The sequence below is a fragment of the Hyalella azteca genome, unplaced genomic scaffold (assembly GCF_000764305.2).
Source record: "Hyalella azteca isolate HAZT.00-mixed unplaced genomic scaffold, Hazt_2.0.2 contig6028, whole genome shotgun sequence".
Lineage (NCBI taxonomy): Eukaryota > Metazoa > Arthropoda > Malacostraca > Amphipoda > Hyalellidae > Hyalella > Hyalella azteca.
Genome location: NW_025936200.1, coordinates 21970 through 31090, shown reverse-complemented (window position 1 = coordinate 31090; position 9121 = coordinate 21970).

Sequence of the window (9121 nt, the reverse complement as noted above, 5' to 3'; positions counted from 1 at the left end):
ATATTGTGGGATCCTAAGGATGTATACATAAATATTGTGTGATCCCACGTTGCATCGCATGGTTTGTAGGGATTTTGCATAACTTGCACTTGGCTGCCTCAATGCAGAGAGATTATCGCCAAAAAAGTAAGCATTGTCTAGTAAAATTATTCGCGCATCAAGATACCATATATTAAGAAATTATTTTTTCACGAGGTTATTTTCTTTGAATTGATCAGAGTTATTGATGTGCGTATAAGTGTATGGTTCATCTTTGTTTCTCGTGGTTCTAAAAAATAAGAATTCGTGAATTAATTGGCAGTGACATAATTATGGGACAGAATTCGATAACCATAAACCGAACGCTGTGACATAAAAAGTTGGCTGCCATGAGGGGAGCAGATGCTTCCTTCCACTTCCTCTCTCGCAACACTCGCGCTCTCCTCCAGCGCCAAGGTCTCCTAATATAGCAGCGGCTATAGCAGCACAAGCCTCTCTTTATTCCTAACTATTAGGAAGAGCCTGAACAAATGCTCACAATGACAATTAAGTCACTTATAGAATTTAACCATTAATTGAGCTGCTTACAGCTGACTGCTGTTTTGTGTATAGAGTTCTCAGTAATGTTCTTGAATAGATCCTCTGCATGCTGCATGGTCGACAGCTGCTGCCGTACGGCTGAGGCCACATGCGCATGAAGAAGTAAACATCACGAATATTAGGACCACAACGACAATTTGCTGGTACCGAAGTCCAAACCAACTTTCTTTGCAGTCTGAATTGTTTAATATTAGTTTATACATGAAGAGGATCCTACATTGGAGCCCTGGAACACGTTTGTTGAAGACACATGGGCAGAAACAAGGACCATCTGGTCCGGCGAGGTGACGCATCGTTGCGGGATAACATCGCACCAACACATGTGCACTCACTTGTTCTTCCTGCATTGCTGATGCGTCACTCAATATAATGCTAAGTCAAGTGTGACGAAATTGTTCGCAGTTAGGAAATTTGCAACGAACATCCGATGTTAGCCATACGCCCCAAGTTAAAGACATGTTTTGACGACATGAATTTGTTTATTCATGAAGCCTTCTTTAACTTTCTAAATTCACGTCAGATTTGAAGCAAAATAATAATTTATACAGGGAATGTTAATGTCCTGTGCATACAACTCTGAAACTAATTTTACTGATTGAATGAAAGTGAATGCGAATTTGAAGTACAGGTTAACTTCGCCCGTAACACCAGTTACTAGAACGCACTGTTGTTTCCACACTCTACACTGGCAGCCTCAATTATTGTGTGCAATTTAGGCTTATTACCGTCGTGATATACTGTAAAGCATAATATTTATTCTACAATAATATCTCAATGCAGCGTATACCTAAATATGAAGTTGCATTTTCAGAAGGACATTCGCACGTCAACGACTTAGTTTCTCACATGGTCGTTGGCCCTCGATCATTGCGTGAAACTGACGCACATGACCATTGTCTATAGCTATACGTAGTGCAATAGCTTACAAGCTTTTTGTCAACTGTCATGAAATTTATAAACTCCGTCTTTCATTCTACGATGAATTCCGGTATAGTGAATACTAAAATATTCACGCATGGTGGAGGACATGATTTGAAATATTCCTTGAATTGTTGGAATTACACTAATCCTGCACTTATCTTCATGCACTCACTAATCCTGCACTCACCAATCCTGCACTCACCAATCCTGCACTCACCAATCCTGCACTAACTAATCCTGCAATCACCAATCTTGCACTCACCAATCCTGCACTCACCAATCCTGCACTCACCAATCCTGCACTAACTAATCCTGCACTAACTAATCCTGCACTAACTAATCCTGCACTAACTAATCCTGCACTCACTAATCCTAATACTAATCTAATACCCGCACTTTCTTCACCAAAATCACGCCAAACTCGCATTTTAGTCTAACGACTCGACCGTCCAGGAATTTGCTGCCACATTTTATGGAACAGATCCACACTTCTCTTCATGTACAGATCCACACACTCCCATCAGATCCACACTTCAACACGAGAATTTGAATTAAATTTCTCGTATTTTAAATTTAAAGCATTGGCTTTGAATTTAACATGGCTTTTTAACATAAAAAAGTTATTTAAACAAGTAAAACTTGAGAATCGATGGCGTGGAACAAGTAGTTACAATTAGCAAAGAAGTTGCCATCAACGCAGTGATGGCTGAGCGACCATGCCCATAGAACAGCGCGGGGGCGACCCGCCGGCGACCTTGATGTGGTGGCAGCTTTCTCTTGCGCTCACCAACAACTGCTTTCCTCACACCTGGGACACGATAGCCAAATGTTTGTACGACGATCGAACGTTGAAATGTCCATTTAAATTTGCGATACTTGAAGTTAAATGACAGGTTGTATTTAATATAGTAATATTTTGTTTTTTTTTAGGTAGGCTAGTAGGAAATATCGCAAGTAATTGATAATATTCAAATGTGTGAACTAACAGTAGGCTGTATTCATAAATGCGAATACTTTCCAGATCACATGTTCCTCCAACGCATTAAACTACAGATAATTCCTGTATACGTGTATTAAAAGCCAACCAATTTACGATTATTTCCCCAAGGAACATAATTGAATTACTGAACAGCTGGAATTGTCGGTACGTCAGCCTCTTGAAAGTTGCTCGCTTGCTCTCCCGCGCTGCTGGCAGCTGCTCGACAAGTCGAACGAGCGGTCAGGCTGAGAAGGAACGATCGAGTGAGATGTCGTACACTTGATCCTTGAACCCAGCATTGCTTTCTTAGTTCTCGAGTCTTCGGTTGTCGTAGAGCTAACAATCGCGATGACTATTTTAAGTGACGATCTCCTCGATTTTGATGTATTGTCGATTTTGATGTATTTGTTCAAGTGCGTGGTCAGAATTTAATTTATAAATTTCCATTTTAAACGTGATTTGATAGGTTTAAAATGCTGCAAGCCATCAAATTATTAAGGTGATATTATGGTATTCAATGATCGTAGTTATTGGAATATTTACACCAGAAGCTGGCTAGTGGCTTTCAAAGTTGGTTGATGGTAATTACATGAATCGTTTGCAAGCTTAGAAGAAAATAATGAAGTGAATTGCATACACATTAGGAACTCATGGAGCAGCTAAGCCGCTAAGCCAAGTAAGGTGGAGATAATAGGATTGCAACCAACGTTACCAGTGGGATTGGATGTATGCAACATCGTTGCTATATAGAGAGCTAGACTGATTCTAGAGCATCCCTATGAGGTATTGCTGGCCTGTACAGAGTGACCCTCTTTAGCATTATGAACGCCACAAGCCTTCAGAGGCCCGCATGCTCAGAGAAGGTATAGCAAGAGGCGTTCGTGCCGTATTAGGTCGCGTTCTGTGTTCTCGCCTGTGATTGGTCGGTGCAGCCACCAACCTCACGTGCTCCTGCCAGACGCTCGACCGTGCATGCCCTTTCGTTCGCGCGGACCGGGGGCGGACCGCTCAGGCGTCACGTGGCTCCATGGAACTCGGCATCGAGTCTTTTTCGGATTTCGTAAGTCGATTGACTTGTTTAATTATAAGTAAATAGTCTCCATGCCGACATTAAATATTTGATCGGCGAACATAAAGAAGCTCACACTTAGAGTGTCATGTTAACATTTTAGTAATCGTAATAAGTAATAGTGAATTTCAGCATTGAATAAGCCTTATCTGGCCTGCCGCCGATTCTAGACATCACAGATTTCTTACAGCTCATTGGGGTTTTCGAACTCACAACCCATTGCTCCAATTTCATTACGCTCAACCACCCGGCCGATTTTGCCTAGAACTGTCACAGAAAGCTGGGATCGGACCTGCAACTCACTGCTCTAGTCCTGGTACTCTGAAATGTAAGTACTAAACCAGTAAAACCACCCCACCGCGGCTTTTGTTTCGTTGTAGGGAATGGATGGCAAGTACGATTAATGGATGATAAATGGTCGCCGGGATAGCAGACGACATCAATGGATATATCTCTGTGAAGTGAGAGGCTGTAGGCGAGAGTAGCTACAACCCAGAAGCTGGAACGCATCCATCATAGGCCTGCTAATTATAATTACCACATTCACTTCACTATTTTCAATTTCGTATATTCACTTCCAATCATTGTCACTCTCGTGTTTCGAATTATCTCTATTATAAAATTACATATTAAGTTGAAATGTGATGCAGGCCATTTTCGCGATTCTGTTGCATTCCATGCTCAGTAATGGAGAAGAGTAGATGAATTAATCCCGACCCTCACCACATAATTCAGGTCACAATTTTTCTAGAATGTAGTATGAGTGACAGCATCAGATCACACCATATTGATGGTTGATCATAGCGAGGATTAATGCCACCATCAACCTGCACGGTCTACAACCTCCTGCCTCGTCTCGTGTAGGCTGACGTGCTCGCCAATAATCAGTTCACTCTTAGCCCTTTAAACGCGCCATGTTTTTACTGTTCAGGTAGGAATAGCATTAGAGAAAGTTGACCAAGTGCTACTCAACCGTAATAGAAGGGTAATCGCAACGATACTGAAAGAATCATTGTGTTTGTAACACACACTAAATAATATGGTAAAATTAGCTTGAACTGGAATATTATTGGTACAGATGCGCCGTAAATCGGTTATTTACTGCTTTACGTTGTGATGAAAACGTATTCATATGCAATGAAATCTTCTAATCCGTGCAATCGAATTGTTTGCTCTTTAAAAATAAGAAAATTATTACGATTACATTGATGAACATTAACAGTATGCAACCAGAGAGCTGTAAACGCCTCAACTTGCCGCAAGCACAGCAGCAGGCACAGCATTCATCATGCATCAGTAAAGTAAATTGAACGGTTTGAAAACATATTCTAAATTTGCAAGTGAGTCTTCGTTCGGATCCTTCATATGAAAGTTCACAGGATCAAGTAAAGTTGGCGCGTTTGATCCTACACTCACACTTGATAAAAGCATCTCTAAACTTATTCACAATGTGTTTAAGGTGCTAAAGACTTAGCTAAAACTATTCATAATTTGAGGTCGCGTCTATCATTACCACTGCCAGTATACCTTAATCAGAGTCCTGATAAGAAGGTCCAGATAAGGCGGACAGCCATAACTTCCTTAAAAGGCAAGCCAGAATTCTTGCTGCTGCTATTGGTCGGGCATTACTTCACTCAAGCTTGTTATTCGGTGCACGGTACACGCATTAATTTCGCAGGACAATCTCGTCACAACACAACGTCCAAATACGCCCAAAATATTTTTATTTTGTAAGCCGCACGAATCACTCGCATCAGTTTTTCTCGCATCAGCTGATGCTAGATTTGTTTTGTACGAATATAATAAACTTAGGGCGATAGATATGGTCTGTGAACTTTCTCATCAAATTTGATAATTCCATGATGTCATTGAGAAGTTAAATTCCCTGCATATAATTTGATAGTTTGTCAACGATTTAATTACAGTAGGATGCGGACTAATCTATTTTATTAATATTTTTTATTCTAATAGGAAATTAATTCCAAACAGAGAACAATTGTTCATTCATTAAAAAAAAGTTGGAGTTTTTTGTTAGTTCAAAAGCTGATCGGAAGCGGATCAGCTGATGACCTGCGCAGACCGTATCCATGATACACGGATGTGGCCGTAAGCACGCAGCCACGACACTAAAAACTCCAGACAAAAACGTCAGGGGCGACCAGTAGCTGGCGTGATGCTTTGTGCTGCAGAGGGCGGTGATGCCTATGGAATGATACATCGAGCATGTATGGCGGTAATGGGGCAGAAATTTGATGGGTTGAGAGTTTTTCGTAAGCATAAAAATAGCCTTTAGGTTCGATGACCTGGAGGCGGTAATCGCAGCTGAGGTTTAGTGAAACTTTCAACGTTTACGTTAGATTCAAGTGCCATTTTACCTACTCAAAAATCTTGAGTTAAAGCTAGGGAAGTAATTTTTTATTCTTCTGAGAATATTTGAACCGACACCTTTCTAAATGATGTCCTTTAATACAATTGAATGTTGCTGTTGGTAAGCTGAATGGAAACTAAAAATTCTAGAAAATAATTTTAAAATAAATTTTTGTTCGAATCACGTTCGATGTTTCGACTTAGATTAAAAATTTAATTTTACTTTGAAGATACAGTATGCACTAGTATGTATATGTGTGCCTCATCATGAGCAAAGGCAGGATGAAGGGTTTTACAAGGCGACCACTGCAATCATTGCAAGCTGAAAATATCCAGTTTCTAATAAAATTCCTGACCAGCTGATCCAACAGAATCGTTGGTTCCAAATTGTAGCATAAATTGAAGGCTTCAAAGCGTCACTTATCAATAATTGAGTTGGCATCACATCCAGCCAGCGTTAAAGAGATATTCCAGCCGGTATTTAAAGGGCTGGGCCAACGCAGCTTCACGGGAGCTACCGTCCACGTGGCGCAGGCGGAAGGGCTCGGTTGGCCAGACATCCCCCACCCCCCGCCTGGGTTCCAGGGCTGCCAATACCCGGCAACAGCTACTGGTATCGCTGCTTTAAACCACAGCGCGAGGTCACCTTTTACTTCATGGATGAGATGAAAACGGCTCCAAGTGACATTTAAACGTACTATCATGCATGAGTGTATATAATAAGTGTGCTCTGATTGTTGTTGATATTGCCTGAAACTAAATTCCATCAGGCACAGCGTATGACCATGATAGATGCTGGCAAAACATCAGTAAACTTCGTTTGAAATGTTGATGCAGATTTGTACCACTGAATCAAGATTTTCGATGCTTACACTTGCACGCACAAATACCGCGGTTGCAAAACTATAGCTCAACATGGCGTGGCGAAATCGAATAGTTGTACATAGCCTAACATAGGATGCGTGCCATCTGTATTGAAGCAAACTGATTCCTCAGACCAGCTCAAAATGAACAAAGTTTTCATTCTATTACAAATTTTCATCAGGATAGGGATGTTGTGGGTCGTTACAGAAGAAGTTTGGATGAAAATGCGGTCAAAGATGAATATGCAAGGTAAAATGTATGTAAGACTAGTGACAATAGTTATGACTTGGATTTTAGTTAGACTATGCTGTGATTCTATTGAGGTTCGATTAGGTTTAGCATGCAGATGTTATCTATGCAACCGCATTGCGGTTCACATCCCGCTTACTGCTGGTGTTTCTTCTCTCTAGTATCCTTTCCTTTCGGCCCCCACTAACCCCCATGAATCCCCGTGCGGCTGCCTCCCGCCGGCACCAACGTTTTGCCCTTATAAGGTAGTGTTGGCTCAAGGCTACGGATGCCATACACCACCATTGAGCGAATTAGTATCTCTACAATTTAATAGGGCTGGTCTAACAACTGTCTAATAATATATACCTATTATTCTACCCAATTCAATAGACACTCTGTAAATGAAATATTTTCCCGTATTTTGCAGTACTTTTCTCAAACATATTCCTGTACATGCAAGCAGTACTTGGCAGTTTGACAGGCAGACTTCCAATGCACGTCCAGCTCAGGAAATTCACTGTACGACACTACGGCCTGTGTAGAAACACTTGAGTCCCAAATATTGAATGAAGAAAATTGGATACAATGCAGACAGTTTCACCAAACATCTGATAAAAGTGAAATTGTAGTTTCTAGGTATAAACACGAATAAATTTGATAAACAGAACAGACAATAAGTGAATAACAGAAATAAAGTTGCGCCAATGCGTCAATAAAAAAAAAAAAAAAAAAATTTTTTTAGGAGGGACAATTTCGTGTTTCATATTTCATACATAGTTGTCCAAAAAAACGAAGAAATGGATTATTGTATTGATAGTTATTCAACCTAATATCACGGACGAATTCGTCGGATACCAAGTCATGGTTGCCAGAGGCTCAGAGCTACAGCACTTACGCATGCGATGTAAATACCGAGCGGAATTATAGGAAGAATTGCAGCTAACCCCCCAGACTCGTGCTGTAGAATTATCCTGTTAAATTATCACTCATTACTTAGATGTCCATTGAAATGGTTCACTATCGCGATCAAATTCAGGAAGAATATTTTCATATCATCCTAAGTTCCTACGTTCTGAAACCGTGCAAAAATATTTTATGTTAGCACAGTAGCATCAAAAGGCGTGATGAAATACTTATTTCTTCATAGTACCTTGCTCACTTGCTGTTTGCATAGATATTTGGTAATCAATTTTTAATTTTAAATCAACTTGAGTTCACGAGCGTTTCTTATCAGCTCAACTGGTAATCTCTACTCCAGCTAGTAATCATTGCCTATAATTGGAATAATCTTGCCTAAGCAGTAAACATTTACCCAATTTATCAGAAAGGAATTACGACTTCAGATGCTTCATAGGAAATTGTTAGGCATGCTTATTATTCGATGTTTTCATTGTATGCGTTGGTGGGTTCGCAATGAATGATTTTACTCCCAATTTACCTGAACAACAGTCGATGACTGACACACAGATAATCTCATGTGTACAAATGCCCGTAAGACATGTTCGATGGCATCAGCATCCTTCACGTTCCCTAGGTTCACTCCTAAAGGAATTTGTGCTAATTACCATGAACCATAGTGGCAAATATTACATGAAAATACAGTAATTATGATATTCGCAGAAAATAGCATGTAAAGTCTGCGGTAAAATTTGTGTTGGCAACGCTATTGGTTCAGTCATAGTTGATTAGGTTATGAACGCCCCACATCTTAGGTTCAGTGATGCATGAAATGATGTGTGTTGGGAAGATCCATGTGCGGTTCTGATAGCCGTTCAGCCGCGACCATCAAGGAGGCTCTTCTTCCGTGTACGGCCAAGCGGAAGAAAAAAAGCTCTCGCAAAAATTGACCCGTTATGCTGGACTCGTTACGCAATAATATCCTGTAAAACGTCAAACTCGTCTGATGTACACAAGACGACATTGAACCGACCAGCTTAATGATGGCAACCTGCAATGATGCAGACGATTTTTAAAGTCATTTCCGCTTCGGTGAACGTTCAAAGAAGGTAATAAATTTGCGAAGTAATTAAATACCATCGATGTTCATCCAAAACATTTTCTCACTTTTTTTACAGGATAGTATGGAGACCTGCTGATTTACGAAAAAATCA